The 21,410-nt window shown below is 37.2% G+C and overlaps 1 pseudogene; it reads left to right on the plus strand.

Annotated features, from left to right (window-relative positions):
• Positions 1-3,138: 3,138 nt before the first annotated feature.
• On the plus strand, positions 3,139-20,296 carry Gm14598 (annotated as a pseudogene).
• The last annotated feature ends 1,114 nt before the right edge of the window (positions 20,297-21,410 follow it).

The raw sequence follows: 21,410 nt of genomic DNA on the forward strand, positions 1-21,410 counted from the left end.
AATTGGAAAAGATGAAGTCAAAATATCACTATTTGCAGATGATATGATAATATATATAAGTGACCCTAAAAATTTCACCAAAGAACTTCTAATCCTGATAAACAGCTTCAGTGAAGGAGATGTATATAAAATTAACTCAAACATATCAGTGGCCGTTCTCTACAAAAAGGATAAACAGGATAAGAAAGAAATTAGGGAAACAACACCCTTCAAAATAGTCAAAAATAATAAATACGTAAGTGAGATTCTAAGGTAGTGAAAAATCTGTATGACAAAAACTTCTAGTCTCTGAAGAAAAAAATTGAAGAACTCAGAAGATGGAAAGATCTCCCATGCGCATGGATTGGCAGGATTAGTATAATAAAAATGTGTATTTTCCGAAAGCAATCTACAGATTCAATGTAATGCCTATCAAAATTCCAATTCGATATTTCAATGAGTTACAAAAGGCAATTTGAAAATTCATCTGGGATACCAAAGAAGTAGTAAGATAGCAAAAACTATTCCAACAATAAAAGGACCTCTGGTGAAATCCCCATAGCTCAACTCGAGCTATACTACTGAACATTTGTGATAAAAACTGCATGGTACTGGTACAGCAACAGACAGGTAGATCAATGGTATAGAATTGAAGACTCAGAAATGAACCCACACACCTATGGTCACTTGATCTTTGACAAGGGAGCTAAAACCATGCAGTGGAAAAAAGACAGCAATTTCAACAAATGGTTCTTGCACAATTGGCAGTTATCATGTAGAAGAATGAGAACTGATCCATTCTTGTCTCCTTGTACAAAGCTCAAGTCTAAATGGATCAATGACCTCCACAGACAAGCAGAGACACTGAAATTTATAGAAGGAGAAAGTGTTGAAAAGCCTCAAAGATATGGGCACAGGGGAAAACTTCCTTAACTGAACAGCAATGGTTTGTGCTTAAGATCTAGAATCAAAAAATGGGACCAGATAAAATTGCAAAGCTTCTGTATGGCAAAAGATACTGTCAACAGGGAAAAAACGGCCACCAACATATTGGGAAAGGATTTTTCCCAATCCTAAATCAGATTGTGGAACTAATATCCAATATAAACAAAAATCTCAAGAAGATGGACTCCAGAAATTCAAATAACCCATTAAAAATGTGGTACAGAACTAAAAAAAGGATTCTTGACTGAGGAATACCAATGGGCTGAAAAGCACTTGAAAAAATGTTCAACATCCTTCACCATGCACTAGTATTTTCATGGCAGCCTTATTTATAATGGCCAGAATCTGGAAAGAACCCAGATGCCCCTCAACAGAGGACTGGATATAGAAAATGTGGTACATTTGAACAATGGAGTACTACTCAGCTATTAAAACAATGGATTTATGAAGTTCTTAGGCAGATAGATGTATCTGGAAGATTTCACCCTGAGAGAGATAATCCAATCACAAAGAAGTCACTTGAAATGAACTCACTGGTAAGTGGACATTAACCCAGAAATTTAGAATACCCAAGATACAATTTGCAAAACACAAGAAAATCAAGAAGGAAAATCAATATGTGGATACTTCATGTGTCCTTAGAATAGGGAACAAAATACCCATGGAAAGAGTTACAGAGATAAAGTTGGGAAATAAGGTGAAAGGATGGACCATCCAGAGACTACACCACCGAGGTATTCATCCCATAATTCGCCACCAAATGCAGACACTACTGACCATGCCAGCAGGATTTTGCTGAAAGGACCCTTATATAGCTGTCTCATGTGAGGAAATGCCAGTGCCTGTCAAATAAAAAGTGGATGCTCACAGTCATCTATTGCATGGAACACAGGGCCCCCAATGGAGGAGCTAGAGAAAGCATCCAAGGAGCAGAAGGGGTCTGCAACCCTATAGGTGGAACAACAATATGAACTAATCAGTACCATCAGAGCTTGTGTCTCTAGTTTTTTATGTAGCAGAAGATGGCCCAATCGGCCAACTATGGGAAGAGAGGCTCCGATGTTTGCAAACTTTATTTGCTGCAGTACAGGGAAATGCCAGGGACAAAAAGTGGGAGTGGATGGGTAGGGGAGCAGGACAGTTTTAGGGGGAAGATATAGGGGACTTACAGGATCGCATTTGAAATGCAAATGAAGAAAATATCTAGTAGAAAATTCTGAATAAAATAAACAAAGAACAAAGAAACAAAATGAAAAGGAATACCCCTCACAAGAAAGCTGGACAAGTTATAACATAGGATAAAAGGGGTAAAAGAGAAATATGCAAATTAAAAAATATATCATTATGTGTGTTTGTTTGTGTATGTGTGTGTGTGTGTGTGTGTGTGTGTGTGTGTGTGTGTGTGTGTTGGGTTAACATAAATTTAAACACACCACATGTATGTCCTGTACCTGAAGAGGCCAGAGGAGTGCAAATAAGTGCAAAAAACAGTGGTTGGAAAAATGACTCAGCTGTTAAAAGCACCTGTTCTATGCAGGTGACCAGGCACAAAGCACCCACATAGTGGCTCACAATTTATGCACAGCTAAAGTTTCAGAAAATCAGTGCACACTTCCAGCCTCTGTAGGCAACAGAGTAATAAGTGAGAGAGAGGGCCTGCAGGGCCTAGCACACTCTTGTAATCAAGCTCAGTACCAGAAAGGTGGAGACAGGATGGGATCAGAATTATAGGGGATCTAGATGCTCCATTCTGATCTCTTAGGACAGAATATCCACTTGTGGTGTGCTTATGTACATGCCGAAAAAGTCCACACACATTAAATGTTGTGAACATAAATAGAAAACAAAATTGCATACAAGAGCCTCTACAGTTGAAATAAAGTAGTGCCATTTGCAGTGTTTCATATGTTTCACGTTTGTTCAAGTTTGTTCAAGTTTTTCAAGTCTGTAAGGGCTTATACATGTAGAAATTGTCTTAAAGCCAGTTGTAACTCATTCCCACCTCCTAAAAACTCCCTTAGAAGTGATGGTGTCTGGTACTCCATGTACGTATGTGCAGGGTATATTCAGCCAATCAGCGCAGTCCCTGGGTGAGACCTATTTTCTCCAGCTGGCATCACAAAGGGTCCTCAGAATCCTCTGTCCGGGCATCGTTGCTGACAACGGTTTTTTTACCATTGAGGAGCTGAGCGTGGAAGGGTGCAGTTGTGAAGGTGTTCACCTCTGAGATAACCTGTAAGTGATTATCGGCTCTGGTCAGGGTTGTTGGACAGTTAATCAAGGTGTGACAGGGCATCTCAGGCCCAGGAGGCCACTCTGTGGGGAAAAGCCTCCTCATCGCCATTTCTATGGCTTCTGAGGGTAAAATGAAGGTGGATTACTGTATTCATGGCAGAGGATTGAACAGCCCAGGGCCTTAGAGAATTGTGAATCCTAGGTGGACACAATCTTGGGTCCCCGGGATAGGATCAGAGAGCTGGCTGCAGGACTGGCGGTCAGGGGAGCAGGGAGCCATTGGGTGAGGAGCCTTGGCACTTGTCCTGTGTGCTGTCCGAGAACCATTAGAAACACACTGAGGATTCCTCTCTCTTCGTTGTCTTCTCTATGGTGTGTTCCTTTGGTACAGACTGTATGGACATTGCAGACAGGGAAGTGGCATAGGAAGAATGAAAGTAAAGAAGAAGAGGAGACATTGAAAGAGTTTAATAAGTAATCTGGGATGGATTCAGACCAAAGATTCTCCTATCTCAATCGCCCATGTATTGGGATTAAAGATTGGACCACCAAGTTCAGCTTTTTCTCTCAATTTTAGTTCCGTAGAATGGGATCTTCCTTTGTAGCTCAGGCTGGCCTGGCTTGGGCTGGCTTTGAACTTGCAATCTATAGATGTTTGAAATCCTGGGCTTCCCCCAATCCCAAATTTCTCCAATATAAGAATTTTCTGTGTGGGTGGCGATGGTGATTGTTCGTTGTAGACTGAGCATTGGGGTTTCTTGACATGGATATATAGTTACCAAGTTCATTATCTTTCTGCATAGTACTGTGAGTTTACTTTAATACTGAGATACACTGAGAAACAGAATTGGTGATGTATTGTTTAAAAAGAATCTTTGGGGGATAGTACCAAAATTCAGATGCCTCAAAGGTTGCATGCAAACACGTTTTGCTCATTGTTTTGGTGGGAAGGGGAGGACTCACATATTAAAGGCTAGCCTGTTTTTGCCTTTTTAATACTGAGAAATGGCAGATTGTTAACTTTGGTTCTAAAGGAGGTTTTTAAATAACTAAGTTAAGTAAGTTAAAGAAGATTTTAAAACAAATTTGGGAGGGAGAAGGACATGATAAATGGGATACATGGAGGAAACAGAAATGGGAAGCACACACACACACACACACACACATATATATACATTCATACATATAAATATATATATACATATATACACGTATATATGTATATATATATATATGTCACCATATTGAATATATATACATATATATATATGCCACCATATGGAATATGTATACAAAATGCCCTGATAAAGACAAATTATTAAAAATATAACTGTTATAAAACAAAAGAAACAATCTTTCATTGAGCTAAGATAATTATTTGACCTTTTGACATTTTTAACTATTAAAATGATACCTTTGGATTCAGATAACTAATTTTTTTCTTTTTTCCTTTTTATTTTATTTTTTTAACTAAGAAGACATCTGAGTGCTTAAGAGAAAAATGGCTCTTAAGAAACTGTGGGCGATACCAAAGGACGGTTACTTATTACTTCTTGACTATGATGATGAAGAAGATGACGTAAATTTTTTGGAGGAGGCTCATTCTGAAGGTCTAGTATATTCAGTGTTGGGTATTGTGTCCTGCAGTTATTTAGACTTTAAGTTAGTCACCTGAAATTGAAGAATTCTTTGCTAAGAGTTTTCATATACTTCCTTTCTAATTTTACCTATATCTATATATTCCTATACCTGAGTTTTAGCAGCACATATACGTACTCTTGGCGCTGTAGTCACAATATGTTTAGAAACAATAACTAGCTATGATTTTACCCCAGGAAAAGACCTGATGTTTTTCCTATATGTTAGCAGAAAGGGTATTTATTTTATAAAACCTGCAAATAAATTATTTCATTCCTTTTTTCTATCATATATTTTCTTTATTTACATTTCAAATATTATTCCCTTTTCTATTTTCCCTTTGAAAATCCCCTCTCCTCTCCCCTCTCCCCCTGCTCTCCGCCATACCCACTCACACTTCCTGGCCTAGGCATTCCCTAATTCTGGGGCATAGTACATTTACAGGACCAAGGGTCTCTTTTCCCATTGATAACTGACTAGGCCATCCTCTCCTGCATAGGCAAGTGGTGTGGTAAGTCCCACCATCTGTTTTATTTGATTGGAGATTTATTCCCATGGAACTCTGGGGGTACTGGTCAGTTCATATTGTTGTTCCTCCTATGGGGCTGCAAATCTCTCATGTTCCTTGGGTACTTTCTCTAGGTCCATCATTGGGGACACTGTGCTCAGTCCAATGGATGTCTGTGATCATCCTCTTCTGTATTTGTCAGGCACTGGCAGAGCCTCTCAGGAGACAGCTATATCAGTCTCCTGTTCACACGCTCTTGTTGGCATCTTCAATAGTGTCTGGCTTTGGTGGTGGTTTATGAGATTGATCTCCTAGTGAGCCAGTCTCTGGATTCCTTCAGTCTCAGCTCAAAACTTTGTCTCTGTAACTCCTGCCATTGGTATTTTCCCCATTTTAAGAAGGAAAAATATATCCATATTTTGGTCTTCTTTCTTCTTGAGTTTCATGGGTTTTGAAGATTGTATCTTGGTTATTCTGAGCTTCTGGGATAATATCCACATAGCAGTGAGTGCATATCATGTGCGTTCTTTTGTGATTGGGCTATCTCACTTAGGAAGATATCATCCAGATGCATTCATTTGTCTAAGAATTTCATGAATTCATTATTTTTAATGGCTATGCAGTAATTCATTATGTAAATGTACCATATTTTCTGTATCCCTTCCTCTGAAGAGGGACATCTGGGTTCTTTTCAGCTACTTGCTATTATAAATAAGGCTGCTATGAACATACTGAAGCATGGTTCATTATAACAAGTTGGAATATCTTCTGGAAATATGCCCAGGAGGATTATTGCTGAATCTTCCAGTAGAACTCTGTCAAATTTTCTGAGGAAACACCAGACTGATTTCCAGAGTGGTTGTAACAGCTTGCAATCCCACCAGCAATGGAGGAGTGTTCTTCTTTCACCACATTATCACCAGCATGTGCTGTCATCTGAGCTTTAGATCTTAGGCATTCTGACTCATGTGATGTGGAATATCACGGTTATTTTGACTTACACTTCCCTGATAATTAAGGATGTTGAACATTTTTAGGTGTTTCTCAGCCATTCAGAATTCCTTAGTTGAGGATTCTTTGCTTAGTTCTGTCCCAAATTTTTTATACGGTTATTTGATTTCCAGGAGTCCAGCTTCTTGACTATATATATATAGGATAATAGTCCCCTATCTGATTTAGTATTGGTAAAGATTTTTCCAATCTATTGGTTGCTGTTTTGTCCTATTGTCAGTGTCCTTTGACTTACAGAAGCTTTGCAATTTTATAAGGTCAAATTTGTCTAATCTTAATCTTATAACACAATCCATTGCTGTTCTGCTCAGGAATTTCCCCCCTGTGCCCATATCTTCGAAGCTCTTCCCCACTTACTCCTCTATAAGTTTCAGTGTCTCTGGTTTTATGTGGAGTTCCTTGATCCACTTAGATTTGACCTTAGTACAAAGAGATAGAAATGGATCAATTCACATTCTTCTACATGATAAGCATCAGTTGTGCCAGCACCATTTGTTGAAAATGATGTTTTTTTTTCCACTGGATGGTTTTAGCTCCCTTGTCAAAGTCAAGTGACCATAGGTGTGTGGGTTAATTTCTGTGTCTTTGATTCTATTCCATTGGTCTACTTGTCTGTTGCCATACAAGTACCATCCAGTTTTTATCACAATTGCTCTGTAGTACAACTTTAGGTCAGGCATGATTCCACCAGAGGTTCTTTTACTGTTGAGAATAGTTTTTGTTGTCCTAGGTGTTTTTTTTTTTTTAATCCAGATGTGTTTGCAAATATCTCTTTCTAACTCAGTTAAAAATTATGTTAGAATTTTGATGGGGATTGCATTGAATCTGTAGATTGCTTTCCACAAGATAGCCATTTTTACTACATCAATCCTGCCAATTCCTGAGCATGGGAGATCTTTCCATCTTCTGAGGTCTTTGATTTCTTTCTTCAGAGACTTACAGTTTTTATCATACAGATCTTTCACTTCCTCACTTAGAGTCACATCATAGTTTTTTATATTATTTGTGACTATTGTGAACGGTGTTGTTTCCCTAATTTCTTTTTCATCTTCTTTATCCTTTGAATATAGAAAGGCCACTGATAAGTTTGAGTTAATTTTATATTCAGCTACTGCACTGAAGTTGTGTATCAGATTTAGGATTTCTCTGGTGTAATTTTTATGGTCTCTGATACATGCTATCATATCTTCTGGATATAGTGATATTTTGACTTCTTCCTTTCCAATTTGAATCCCCTTGATCTCCTTTTTGTTTTCGAATTTCTCTGGCTAGGACTTCAAGTACTATAGCGGATAAGTAGGCAGAAAGGGGGCAGCCTTGTTTAGTCCCTGATTTTTGTGGGATTGCTTCAAGTTTCTAACCTTTTATTTTGATGTAGGCTACAGGTTTGCTCTCTATTGCTTTTATTATGTTTAATTATGGGCCTTGACTTCCTGATCTTTCCTGGACTTTTATTATGACTGGGTGATGTATTTTGTCAAATGCTTTCTCATCATCTAATGAGATGATCATGATTTTTTGTCTTGGAGTTTGTTTCTATTTTGGATAAAGTTGATAGATTTCCATATATTAAGCCACCCCTGCATCACAGGGATGAAGTGTACTTGATCATGATGGATGATCATTTTGATATATTCTTTGATTCGGTTTACAAAGCTTTTATTGTGTATTTTTGCATCGATATTCAGTCACTTACAATCACTTTAAAAATTCAGGCTGCAGCCCAGTGCTGAGTAGGTAGAAACAGCTAGCTGGCTAGCCAGGCTAGATACATTGGTGAGCTGCAGATTCAGAGAGACTCTGTCTCAAGATTTAAGTTGGGTCAGGCAGTGGTGGCACATGCATTTAATTCCAGCATTTGGGAGGCAGAGGGATTTCTGAGTATGAGGCCACTCTGGTCTACAGGGTGAGTTCCAGGACAACCAGGGCTACACAGTGAAACCCTGTCTCAAAAAAACAAATATATATATATATATATATATATATATATATATATATATATATATATATATATATGTGTGTGTGTGTGTGTGTGTGTGTGTGTGTGTGTAAGTTGGAATATGATTGAGAATACAGTCGATGTCCATTTCTAGACTCCATATGCAAACATATACTAAAACGTATACACATCATTTTTGCTGAATCTCTTTTTATGATTTACACAATCCATTAAAATTATGGTGTTTTTTTTCTTCTTTTTCTGGAAATAGAAAATATTAGGAAAGTGTTATGTTTTTATAATGTCCACTGTATAGTAAAAATAAACACCTATCGAGAGAAATGATCCAGCATACCCTAAAACATGCACAAGACAGGGATGGAAAGATGGCTTAGAAATTAAGAGCCCTTGTTGCTCTTGGAGAGAACAAAGGTTTAGTTCCTAGGACCCACATAATGGTGCACAGCCATTTGTAATTCTAGAACCAGGGGATTTGGCATCCTGTTCTAGTTTCTATGAGCACAAAACATGCATGTTGAACAAATACAATCATGCACAATAATAAAACAAATCAGAATTGCACACAACAGCCCCTTCGACTGAAACAAAGTAGGAGAGTCTTCTTTGGGGTTCATTTTATTTTATCTTTCAAGTTAGTATTGCAACCTTTGAAAAAGGAAGGCTTCTGTGTAGCAGTGGCAGCTAAAATACTAGCTCTTTTTTTGCTAGTTCAATGACAGATGTCTGATAGAGCCTATATCACATTGAGTATGCTTGTGCAAATACAGCCAATCAGCAAGGGTCATGTCTGAGATTGTTTTCCCACTGTCCAAACCCTGTTACCAGTATGCTTTGTGGTGGCTACCAAGACTAGTTCTTGAGGAAGCATGGTAGGGAGAAGTCTCTGTGGAGGTAGTCAGTGACCTGTTGAAAGTTGGTTAATTATGCTTCAGCTGTGGGTCCAGGTGGGGTGAAGGTGTTGGGGCAGAGGTGTTACTTCAGGAGTAAGGAGAGGAGGTGAGCCTTACTGGACCCTGGATTATACCACTTCTGGGTTCACAATCGACTTTACCCACCTAGACCTCTGTGGAGAAAAACAGAGAAATTCGCTAAGGGCAGGAGTTTAAACAGACAGCACCTAGCAGAAAGCAGGAAGTCCAGGGATTTGGAGACCCTGAAAGTCTTTTTGGGGCCTGGGGATGTGAGGTGTGAGTAAACTGGAGGTCGATTAGTGGTGGAAACAGACTAGAACATTTTCTGTGTTGTTGCTGCTGCTGCCTGCCAGGAGTTCATGAAAAACAAACTGAAGACCAGTCTTCATTTTCCTCTACCTGGTATTGAAAGGCCAGATTGCCGAAATTTGTATATATAGGCCCCAAACTGCCTCCAAAACCAGAGGCTCCTCTCAGCCTGAGAAGTTCTGGGTCTTCAGACATAATTCAGGCCGGGCTGTGTTTATTTATGCATTGTTTTGGTTTAGGGAAGTGAGCTCTAACTTTGTACCTCAGGAGTGTCAGAAACCTCATGTGCAGCTTGGACTTGCCTTGAAACTGAAGTCCTCAGCCTTACAAATGTACTGGGGCCTGAGGGAACATACCTGCTTTATTTTTTTTTAATTTTATTTTCATTGTTGAAGATTGAAACCAGAGTTTCTTGCTGTAGCAGTAAAATATATGTCCAGCCAGGCAGAACTTTATAATTTACACTTGCTTTAGATTTGTATTGCAATGAAAAAGATTGAGGAGCTTGCTTGTGATAATAAGAACTATGATTTTATTTGGAGATTGAAATGCAGACAAAGTTGCTCAATTTTATCAAAAACCTGCAGGAATCGGACCAAAATGCAGATCCTCCTATGATTAGATATAAACCAAATTGAAGTCACAGTTAAAGCCACCATAGCGTTTTTGTGTGTGTGTGTGAGAAAGAGAGAGAGAGAGAGAGAGAGAGAGAGAGAGAGAGAGAGAGAGAGAGAGTTTTTAAATTGAAAAATAACAACCTCTTAGTCCTTTATAGTAAGGAAGCCCAAGATACTTTATTCAACTTAAATAATTCTTTGTAAAAATTTGTATATATTAAAGACAAGGTTAATAATGGCTATTTTTGAAGGCAACTATTGTGTTCCATATTCAAATACTAAAGTCTTTTGGATTAAATAAGAGGGTAATAGAAATATGGTTTTATCTTTAAACCCTTCATGCAATTACGAAGTACTGTTTTTTATAAAAATCATTCCTTAATGTTATTTTATATTTCAATTTTATTAGTTTAAATAATTTTTTGGATTCAAATGGCTTGAGAAAATTTATTTATTCATTTTTATTTTAAATCAGAAAACGTAAGTTTCTCAGAGGAATGGCAGCGTTTTGCAAGTTCTGTAGAGACACCAATAGAAAACAGGAATTTGTTAAGTGGTGAACAGCAAGATGGGAATGCTTCAAAATTGGATCTTATGGAAGGTACCAGATATTTAATGTTGTGCATTGATGTTACACTTCCTTTTTTTCTCAGTTATTCTAATTAGGCTTGTAAAGGAGATTGAAAATCTCATATTGTATCTCTTGTCTTTAAACACAACATGTAAATAAAGAACTTAAAACATATTTTAGATGACAATTAGACATTACTTCATTTTGTTTAAGTTCTAGACAAATAATAGATCTGTTTGAAACCTAATGTTGGCACTATGCCTGAATGATCACAAAGTATTTCATTGAAATTTGCAAAATAAAATAATTGTTTTAATATCATGTTTTATTATCAACCCAGTACAGAATCCAGTAACTCATGATGATGAGAATGAAATTCCTGAAGAAATAGTTGGAGATACACGGTAATATGTTCAAACTTATTATTTCCTTCTTAGTGTAAGTACTTCCAGAAAATTTTAATTGATTGTATAGCAAGTAATCTGTATTAATAATTGGAATGTGATGTATATTACAAACAATGTTTCCGTAATATTAATCTGTAATTTGAGTGGTTTTCTTGGAGGGTGTAGTGCTGTGGGTCAAATTCTCATCATCCTGCTTGTAGGACAAAAGCTGAGCCATCAAACTGTATCCCCATCATCCTTAATTTTTAGAACTTGAATTACTTCACAGATATCCAGTACAAAATATTCTGGGAAAATTTGAAGGTACATTTTAGATATATAATTTGTTTGAAACTATATAGTATTAACATAATTTACATATTAGGAAATATTAGTTAATATACTATATTATATCTTAATGAGTTATTCCTATTTTTGTAATTATTTTTATTTTAATTCATTTTTATTTTTATTAGATATTATCTTTATTTGCATTTCAAGTAATAGCCCTTTCTTGGTTTCACCCCAGAAACTCCCTATTCCATTACACCTCTCTGTGCTTCTATGAGGGTTTTTCCCACCCACCCACTCCCACCTCCCCACACTCGTATTTGCCTACACTGGGACATCGAACCTTTACAGAACCAAGGACCTCTCCTCCCACTGATGTCTGACTAGGCCATCCTCTGCTATATATGCAGCTGGAGCCATTGGACCCCATCTTTGGTTGGTGGCTTAGTCCCTGGGTGCTCTGGGGGTGGTCTGGTTCTTTCATATTGTTGTTCTTCCTATAAGATTGCAAACCCCTTCAGCTCCTTCAGTCCTTCCTCTAACTGTTCCACTGGGGACCCTATGATTGGTCTGATGGATGGCTATGAGCATCAGCCTCTTTTCTCTGAAAGAGCCTCTCAGGAGACAACATTATTAGGCTCCTGTCAGCAAGTACTTGTTGGCATCCACAATCATGGCTGGGTTTGTTGTCTGTCTGTGTATGGAATGGATCTACATGTTAGGCAGATTCTAGATGGCCATTCCTTCAGTCTCTGCTCTGTATTTTGTCTCCATATTTCCTCCCAGGAGTATATAGTTCCCCATTCTAAGAAGGACTGAAACACCCACACTTTATTTTTCCTTCTTCCTGAGCTTCATGTTCTGTTAATTACATTTTGGGTATTCTGAGCATTTAGGCTAATATCCACTTATCAGTGAGTGCATGCCATGTTTGTCCTTTTGGGATTGGGTTACTTCACACAGGATGATATATTTTAGATCCATCCATTTGCCTGTGAATTTCACAAAGTCATTGTCTCTGTACCATTATCATACATTTTTCTCACTATTTCTCTATAATACAGCTTGAGGTCAGGGATGGTTCCGCCTGAACTTCTTTTATTGTTGAGAATATTTTTTTATATCCTGGAATTTTGTTATTCCAAATGATTTTTCAAATTCCTCTTTATATCTCTATGAAGAATTTAGATTGAATGTTGTTGGAGATTGCATTGAATCTATAGATTGCTTTTGGCAAGATGGCCATTTTTACTGAATTAATTGTGCCAATCTATGATCATGGGAGATCTTTACATCTTCAGAGATTTTCAATTTCTATTTTCAGAGACATGAAGTTCTTGTCAAACAGATCTTTCACTTGCTTGGTTCGAGTCACACCAAGGTTTTATAGTTTGTTACTATTGTGAAGGGTGTTGTTTCCATAAATTCTTTTTCAGCCTGTTTATCCTTTGATTAGAGGAAAGCTACTGATTTGTTTGAGTTAATTTTATATCTAGCCACTTTGCTGAATTTCTTACTGCTTTTAACAGTCTATCTTTCTTTATTGCATTTGTTGTTCTGATTATTATGTTTGGGGAATAATTTCTTTTCTGGTCCAGTTTATTTGGACTTCTAATATGTTCATGTGCATCACTTTCTTTAGATTTGGGAAGTTTTATTCTATAATTTTGTTGAAGATATTTGCTGGCCCTTTGACTTGTGAATCTTCTCTCTCGTCTATACCTATTTTCCTTAGGATTTGTCTTCTCATTTTGTCCTGGATTTCCTTGATGTTTTGGGTTAGGAGATGTTTGCATTTTTCATTTTCTTTGACTGTTGTGTCAATGTTTTCTATGGTATCTTCTGTACCTGAGATTCTCTATTCTATCTCTTGTATTCTGTTGGAGATGCTTGCATCTATTTCTCTTAAGTTTTTTTTTTCTTTCTTTCTCCAGTTTCATCTCTTTGTGATTTTTTATTACCTCTATTTTCATTTTTAGATACTAAATGGGTTTTGTTCTATTCCTTCACTGTTTTATAGTGTTTTCCTTAATTTTTTAAGGGACTTTTGTGTTTACTCTTTAAGGGCTTCTAGCTGTTTACCTGTGTTCCCTGTATTTCTTTAAGGGAACTATTTTTGTTCTTAAAGAACTCTATCATCATCTTGAGATGTGATTTTGAATCTGAATCTTTCTTTTCCAATTTGTTGGGCTATCCAGGACTTGCTGTGGTGGCCAAACTGTGTTCCGATCATGCCAACTAGTCTTGGTTTCTATTGCTTATATTCTTGTGCTTACCACTCACCATCTCATTTTCTTTGGTACTACTTTCCCTTGCAGTCTCTGACTGGAGCTTCTCCCTCCTGTAACCCTGGTTGTGACAGAACTCATCAGAGTCCAGCTGTCTCTGGGATCCAGGAATCCTGGGATCCTGATATGCTGGGTATGTCTGAGCTCCTGGAAGTCAAGTTGCCTCTTGGATCCTCAAAACCTGGTATAACCAATCTCATGAGATCCTGTGTCAGAGCTCCCGGGAGTTAAGATTTTTCTTGGTGTGGCAAGATTTGGTGGGGTGCCAAGTCACTAGTTTTTCTCTGGACACAGATGCAAGCTGCACGGAACCCATGCCTCTGTCTGGGAGGGTGTTTTTGTTTCCCTGGTTTATGTGGGGGGTGTCAGATACACAGGGTGTTGGGAAAGATGTTGTGCCCTCAGCTGTGATCTTCTGTCAGAACTCGAGTTTCCCTTGGTTTTTCTGATCTCCGTGGAGTCAAGCTTCTTCTGTGATCCTGTGATCTTGGGCATTTCAGATACCCGAGAGTTGAGCTCCTTCTGGGTGTTTTAAGAGTGGGTACAAAGGCAGTACCCCAGGTCTGATCCAGGTATAGTTTCAGACCAGAAGGGAACCATGCCACTGCCAAGGCAAGAATGCCTGTGTCCCTGGATCCTTTGGGACTGAGTTACTCCAGATGTTGGGGATGCATCTGGCAAGGCAGGAGTTCCTGTGTCCCTGGATCCTTGGGGACTCAGTTACTCCTGATGTTAAAGCCATTCTTGTGATCTTGGGAGTGCTAGAGCACCTGGGAGTTGAGTTTCCTGTTGGTATTGTGAGACTAGGTGCAGAGTCAGCACACAAGGTCTACCCATGACACAGACTCTTGCAAATATTTTTGATTTAGCCCAATGGACTTATTTTTTTCCTATGGTACAGAGGTGAAAATGGTGCTTTTTGAAGAGGTGTGACATTAATGAAACTTCATTTTTATTTTATTTTTTTGCATGTTTGTGTCTGTGGTACATGTATACATATGTGGAGGGCAGAGGAGATTGTTGGCTGTTGCTCTATTACTTTCTACCTTATTCCCTTAAGACATGCTCTGTCACTAAACATGCAGCTAGACAAGCAGCCAGCAAGTCCTAGGAATTCTCACTCTGCCTAACACAGTACTGCTAATATAAAAGCAACCATCAATGGTGGCTTTTGTAGATGGGTAGTAGATTCAAACTTGCGAACCTCCTCCTTTCAGAGTAAACCCTCTAAACTACTGAGGCATCTTTGTAACTGCTTTAAAGGGATTTTTAGGGGAACAAAAATGATGTAAACATTTTTACTGTTCCATGTATGCAAAGCTAAGTGATATGTATACAAATTCTGTACATGCAACAGTTTTTATGTGACCCAGTGTTAATTTTATATTAAGTCAGTTTCTTTTCTAGGACTCCTCTGTGCTTCTTTCTTTATATGGCACAGTGCAAAAAAGAATTCTTTAATAGAACCCTTATTCCTTTTTTTAAAAATTTCATTTTATGGGTATGTTTGTTTTGCTTGCATGTGTGTATGCTCACAGCTTGTATGTCTGGTAACTGAGGAGACCAGATGAAGGCATTGAATCCCCTGGAACTGGAGTTATAGGTTGTGAGCAAAGTTAGAGGTGCTGGGAATCTAATCTCAGATCTATGGAAGGGAACCAGTGCTCTTAACTGATGAATCATCTCTCCAATCCCCTCACTGCTTTTTTGTTTTTGTTTTTGTTTTTTTTTTGTCTTGTTTTTGTTTTTTTAAATGAATTACATAACTGAAAGTAAAGACAACTTTACTAACCAGTGAGAGATTGATACTCAGATCTCAAATAATCTGTTTTAAATTATATATTTTTGAATGTTACATGAGCTTTCTTAGAAGACAATAATTTGTCTTTGAGATATGGTCTCACCATGTAGTTCAAGCTGGCCTAAATTTTGCCATGTAACCTACGTTGTCCTATACACTGGACATATCCTGCTTAAGATTCCTAAACTAGGATCATAGACCAAAACGTCTTCCATGACTTAGTTAACAATGTTCTTAATACCTATTTTTTAGACTTATTTATGTGTATTAGTGTTTTGCTTGCAGGCATATATGTGCAGCACATATATGCCTGTTTCCCATAGATATCAGATGATTATTTCAGATACCTTAGACCTGGAGTCACATAAAGAGAAAACACATGGAAACTTATATCAAAGATTCTTTCAAAGGAAGCAACCAGAAGTTAGAACAACTTTGGCAAATGAACAAAAGGGAGAGGTAGAGTTGTTAGTTTTGTAGGGTCACACTTGTATCGTTTTAAAAATTATATGTGACTGAAGTTTAAAAAAAGTCATGTTTGAGCCTTTAGTAAAAATGTGTGACTTTGATTTTGTCTAAGCATTTAACCTTATAACTTCATGCCTTGAAGGAAACTAAATCTAACTCTTAGAAGTCTGTGAAAATTATTATTTTCTACTTTAAGTAGCTGTTAATGAGATTTTAAATTTTGATTAACAATTATTGTGGAAACAAAGAAATCTTGCACAAAATCTTAGAAATGTAATGTATGGTTTATTATGTTTAACAATATGGAAAAGGATCAATTACATATGCAGAAAATTGGTATATTTTAATTGACCTATGTTTTGCACAAATTCTTTTTTTTTTTTTTTTTTTTTTTTTTTTTTTCTTTTTTTTTTTTTCCATTTTTTATTAGGTATTTAGCTCATTTACATTTCCAATGCTATACCAAAAGTCCCCCTTACCCACCCACCCCCACTCCCCTACCCACCCACTCCCCCCCTTTGGCCCTGGCGTTCCCCTGTACCGGGGCACACAAAGTCTGCGTGTCCAATGGGCCTCTCTTTCCAGTGATGGCCGACTAGGCCATCTTTTGATACATATGCAGCTAGAGTCAAGAGCTCAGGGGTACTGGTTAGTTCATAATGTTGTTCCACCTATAGGGTTGAAGATCCCTTTAGCTCCTTGGGTACTTTCTCTAGCTCCTCCATTGGGAGCCCTGTGATCCATCCATTAGCTGAGTGTGAGCATCCACTTCTGTGTTTGCTAGGCCCCGGCATAGTCTCACAAGAGACAGCTACATCTGGGTCCTTTCGATAAAATCTTGCTAGTATATGCAATGGTGTCAGCGTTTGGATGCTGATTATGGGGTGGATCCCTGGATATGGCAGTCTCTACATGGTTTGCACAAATTCTTAACTGAATCAATATAGGAAAATAAATTAGACCTTATATTGGTAGAAAATAATGAAAAAAATACTTTGAAATACAGTCAATTTTCTAAAATAAGATATATATGTATTAGAATGTATTTAATTTTCAAAAGCTAGAACATAATATAAGACTTCTCTGATAATCTTTTAGGGAAAATTCTATGCTGATTTCCCATTAGATAACTTTATACTGCTTTTTTTTTTTTTTTACTATGAAATGGTCAATTTAATTTGTTTTAAATGTTCTTTTTCATATTGGTTTGAAATATGATTGATATCATTACTTTGCTTTACAGGGAGATGATCAACAACAAGTCGTGTGAGCAGTATAAAACTACATTTCAGAAGTTTGATATGGATGTCCAGAATTTCAATGAACAGCAAGAAAAATCAGTGGTTTGTATCATAACTACCTTTATAATTAACCTAGTATAACTATGTATCATGTAGGAATAGAGAAACTAGCCTTGTGTTGGGCACACAAAACTTAATCAAGTTTCATTATCTATCCTTGGCTCTGTTCTAGTCCTACTGAGTTGTAAACCAGAGAGATATGGTCACATACTATATAAATGAAAACCACTAGGCACTTTATGGTAGACCAGATCTTAAATTTTCAAGAGGCAGACATTTGCTGAAGGATGAAGAGAGGATTACCAGTTTCTACAAAAGGAAGCAAAATATGTCAGCCTCAGGTACAGTCGAAAGGAGAGAGAAAGCTTTCTTACTGGTGTCATCTGGACTCTGTTATTAATATTAGAAAACCAAATCAAACTGGAAAATCAGTTCTTACATTCCTAAACTTAGTACAAATTTACTAACAACAGTGGATGGAAACAACCTTTCTCAACAGCCCTGGCAGAATATTCCTGTGAAAGAATATCACTAACTATTTTAAATCATCTCTCCATTAATGTACCAATTACTGTAGTCATCAAATGGTTTCCAAGTAAGATCTGATATGATGACCATAGTAACTAAATTTTAATTGATTGGTTAATAGTTTGGGAAGTATTCAATTTGAAATGAACAAGAGATCCATTCCTGCCTGAAAAGCCATTGAGGAAGCCGACATTATGAGTCAGTTCAGGTAAGAGATAGGGACTAAAGATAGAACAAATAAATACTCCAATTGAAGGCAATTTTTAAACCTTGAACTCTGGATAAAATTTCAGGGGGTGTGCTCATCTGTGTAAATGAGGAGTCTAAAGACAGACCCCCAGAGTATTTCAATACTTGTAATTCTGCATGGGGGGGAGGTGAGAGGGAACTAGTAAAGGAACATAATAATTGGTAGAAAGAAAACTACAATGAGTGAAAGAAAACTTTTAAGGAAGAAAAGATCACTAACTGTGTCATATGCTACTAATAGGCAAAATAAGATAAATTTGCAGGGCTGGAAGATGATTTAGTTGGTAATCTTTTTCACTGTAGGCATGGAGACCCGGGCTTATATTCCCTGAATAGGCATGAACACACAAACCACCACCACTACCAGCAACAACAACAAATTAGCAAAACTAAAAACAAATTACCACAAAAATGAAAGTTCATTGGGTGGTGAGTATTTCATAACCACCAAACTCAGATTTAGTTCAGAGATAAGAAGATACCCAGAGCTTCATAGCCACCAGGTGTAGCCTAATGGATGAGCTTTAGTTTCAATGAGACACTTTCTCACAACAGTGGGGTTCAACCAAAGAAGACACCCAATTTTAATCCGTTGTCTCATTATATCTAAATGTGCATGTTTTTTAAGATAAACTTCACAAAGTGGAGGTCATTGTACTTAATCAGGATGATTTGTGTGGAAATGTGAGGTACAAAGCTGATCACAGTGAATAAAGAAAAAAAAAAGGAATGTAGTAGCCCAGGGAGAAAAAGTGTAAAGGGCTTGTCTTTAATTTTTAAAAAATGCAAATTACCAAGGTTGTGTGCTAACATAAAGAGTACAAAGAGAAATTTGTATTAGTACTTCGCTGTATTACTGAGATTGGAACTTAGAGAAAACCAATCTACCACCAAACTTTGTCCACAGACATTTTTTTACGCTTTATTTTGAGGAAGGGTATCTTTAATTGATCAAGACTGTTCATGATCTTGTGATCATTCTAACTCAAACTTTATAAAAGTTAGTTGTATAGGCATTACACTGACAGCAAGCAAGAGTCATATATTTAAAATAACAGTTACAATTGCTGAAATTCTTGAGAATATTTGAGACAAGTGAAGACATTGGACTTAGTAAAGAACAAGTATAAGGCATCCTTAAGAAAGGAAGAGAAAGTAGATGACATGGCACATACAACTTAGGTGGAGGGTAGATACAGAGATGAGGTAGTGAACCACCTCCTGGGATTGCTTCTGCTATTAATTAAAAGGAGGCCATCTTATGGTAAAAGCATTAACATTACCTAGAGTTAAACTTCCCGGGCTAGGATTTTACCAAGTTCATGTTTACATCATGCATGCATATAAACATAAGAACTTGGGAGGCAAAGGCCAATATGTGTAGCATGGCAAACACATTCTTATAAAAAAAATGTTACCCCACAATTTGTAGTATAAATTCATTTAATGTTACTGTAAAACTATAAGTATATTTATTCATAATATTTGTTAAAGTGTTAAATCAGGTGGAAAACTATTCCTTTTAAGTTTCATATGGAATTATTTTTGCTCATGTAACATTTTAGTATTGGAGATACATTAAATGGTTGACTGTTAGTCTAGCGTTCATGCTGCATGGCAGTAACAACAAAATTAACAGAATTGTTATAGTAATGTTTTCTTTTTACATTTGGAGAACAATTATCAAAAAGAAGAACAAGCATTAAAACTGTCCAAATGTAGTTAGAGCCAATCCTTGGAAGCAATTAAAGACATGCATAAGAGGTACTTGAAGGTATTTTGCTCATGGTCCATAAAATGTCCTTAGGAAACTAAATATGTTTTGGGAATCATAAAGTTTAACTACTTACTATTTTTAATTGTTTCTGTCTGAATTGACTGATATTATCTGTAACATCCTTATGGCTTTGTAGGAATTATTCAAGACCTGAAATCATCAATTGGGAATTTGACCTCAGATGTACCTTATAGTTTATTAACACTATAATTATCCTGCTTCACTAAACATAGCACGTCTAGACATCATTTGCACAGAATCTTTCATATTTGTATCCTTGGGAGCTTGTTTAGTAAGAAGTGCTTTTCTTTTTTAGGGTTTGATGAACTTGGAGACCAACAACTCCGATATGCTTTTTGATGTAGATGGTGAATTGAGAAAATGAATGTCTGTGTTTAAAAGAGACATCATGAAGCATACTCTGAAGTACTCTTCTACATTCCCATCTTGAGACTAATGAAGCATGCAAATTTTTCACTTGATGGTACATTTCTAAGCAAATAAAAAATCCGCTAACTTTTTGTCTCTTATGAAACAGAGTTTGAAAGGCTCTTTAATCCTTGTATTTCTGATGGTTCTAAGAAGGAAGTTAAACCCTACTGATGTGATTATAAAGATAAGTAGGTGGTATACATTTAGCGACATAATAGAACTCCATTATTTTTAAACATCTTTAATTGTTTTTTTTCTTTAAGGTTAAGATATTTTTATATTAAATTCCAAACAAAATCTATATAAATGAGTGAGTGGCAAATAGTCCTTTTTTACCGAACTTCCCCACACTAATGTAGTGAATCATTTAAAATTTATTCTTTAATCTTTTTTTAAAAGTTCAGACTTGGGCTGGTGAGATGGCTCAGTGGGTAAGAGCACCCGACTGCTCTTCCAAAGGTCCAGAGTTCAAATCCCAGCAACCACATGGTGGCTCATAACCATCCGTAACGAGATCTGATGCCCTCTTCTGGTATATCTGAAGACAGCTACAGTGTACTTACATATAATAATAAATAAATCTTTAAAAAAAAAAAAATCCCCAGGCACACACAAAAAAAATTTAAAAAAAAAAAAAGTTCAGACTTTATTCCCTCCCTTGTCCACCCTCTGACTGTTCCACATCCCATACCTCCTCCCCCACACCCATCTCCAAGAGGATGTCCCCACCATCCTATCCCACTCCACCAGACATCCATTCTCCCTGTAGCCTTAAGTCTCTTGAGGTTTAAATTCACCTTCTCTGACTGAGGTCAGACCCAGCAGACCTCTGCTGTATATGTGGTGGGGGGCTTCATATCATCTGGTATACGCTACCTGGTTGGTGGTTCAGTGTCTGCGAGATCCTGGAAGGTCCTGGTTAGTTGAGACTGCTGGTTTTTCTACAGGTTCTCCCTCTTCCTCTGCTTCTTCCAGCTTTTCCCTAATTCAACCACAGGAGTTCCCAGATTCTGTCCATTGGTTGCATGTAAATTTCTGCATCTGACTCTTTCACCTGCTGGTTAGGTCTTTCAGAGGGCAGTCATGATTGTCTCATTTTTGTGAGCACAGCATAGCATCAGTAATAGTATCAGGCCTTGATGCCTCTCTTTGAGCTGGATCCCAGTTTGGGCCTGTCACTGGATCTCCTTTTCCTCAGGCTTCTC

Source organism: Mus musculus, chromosome X (genome assembly GCF_000001635.26).
Source record: "Mus musculus strain C57BL/6J chromosome X, GRCm38.p6 C57BL/6J".
In the NCBI taxonomy this organism is placed as follows: Eukaryota; Metazoa; Chordata; class Mammalia; order Rodentia; family Muridae; genus Mus; species Mus musculus.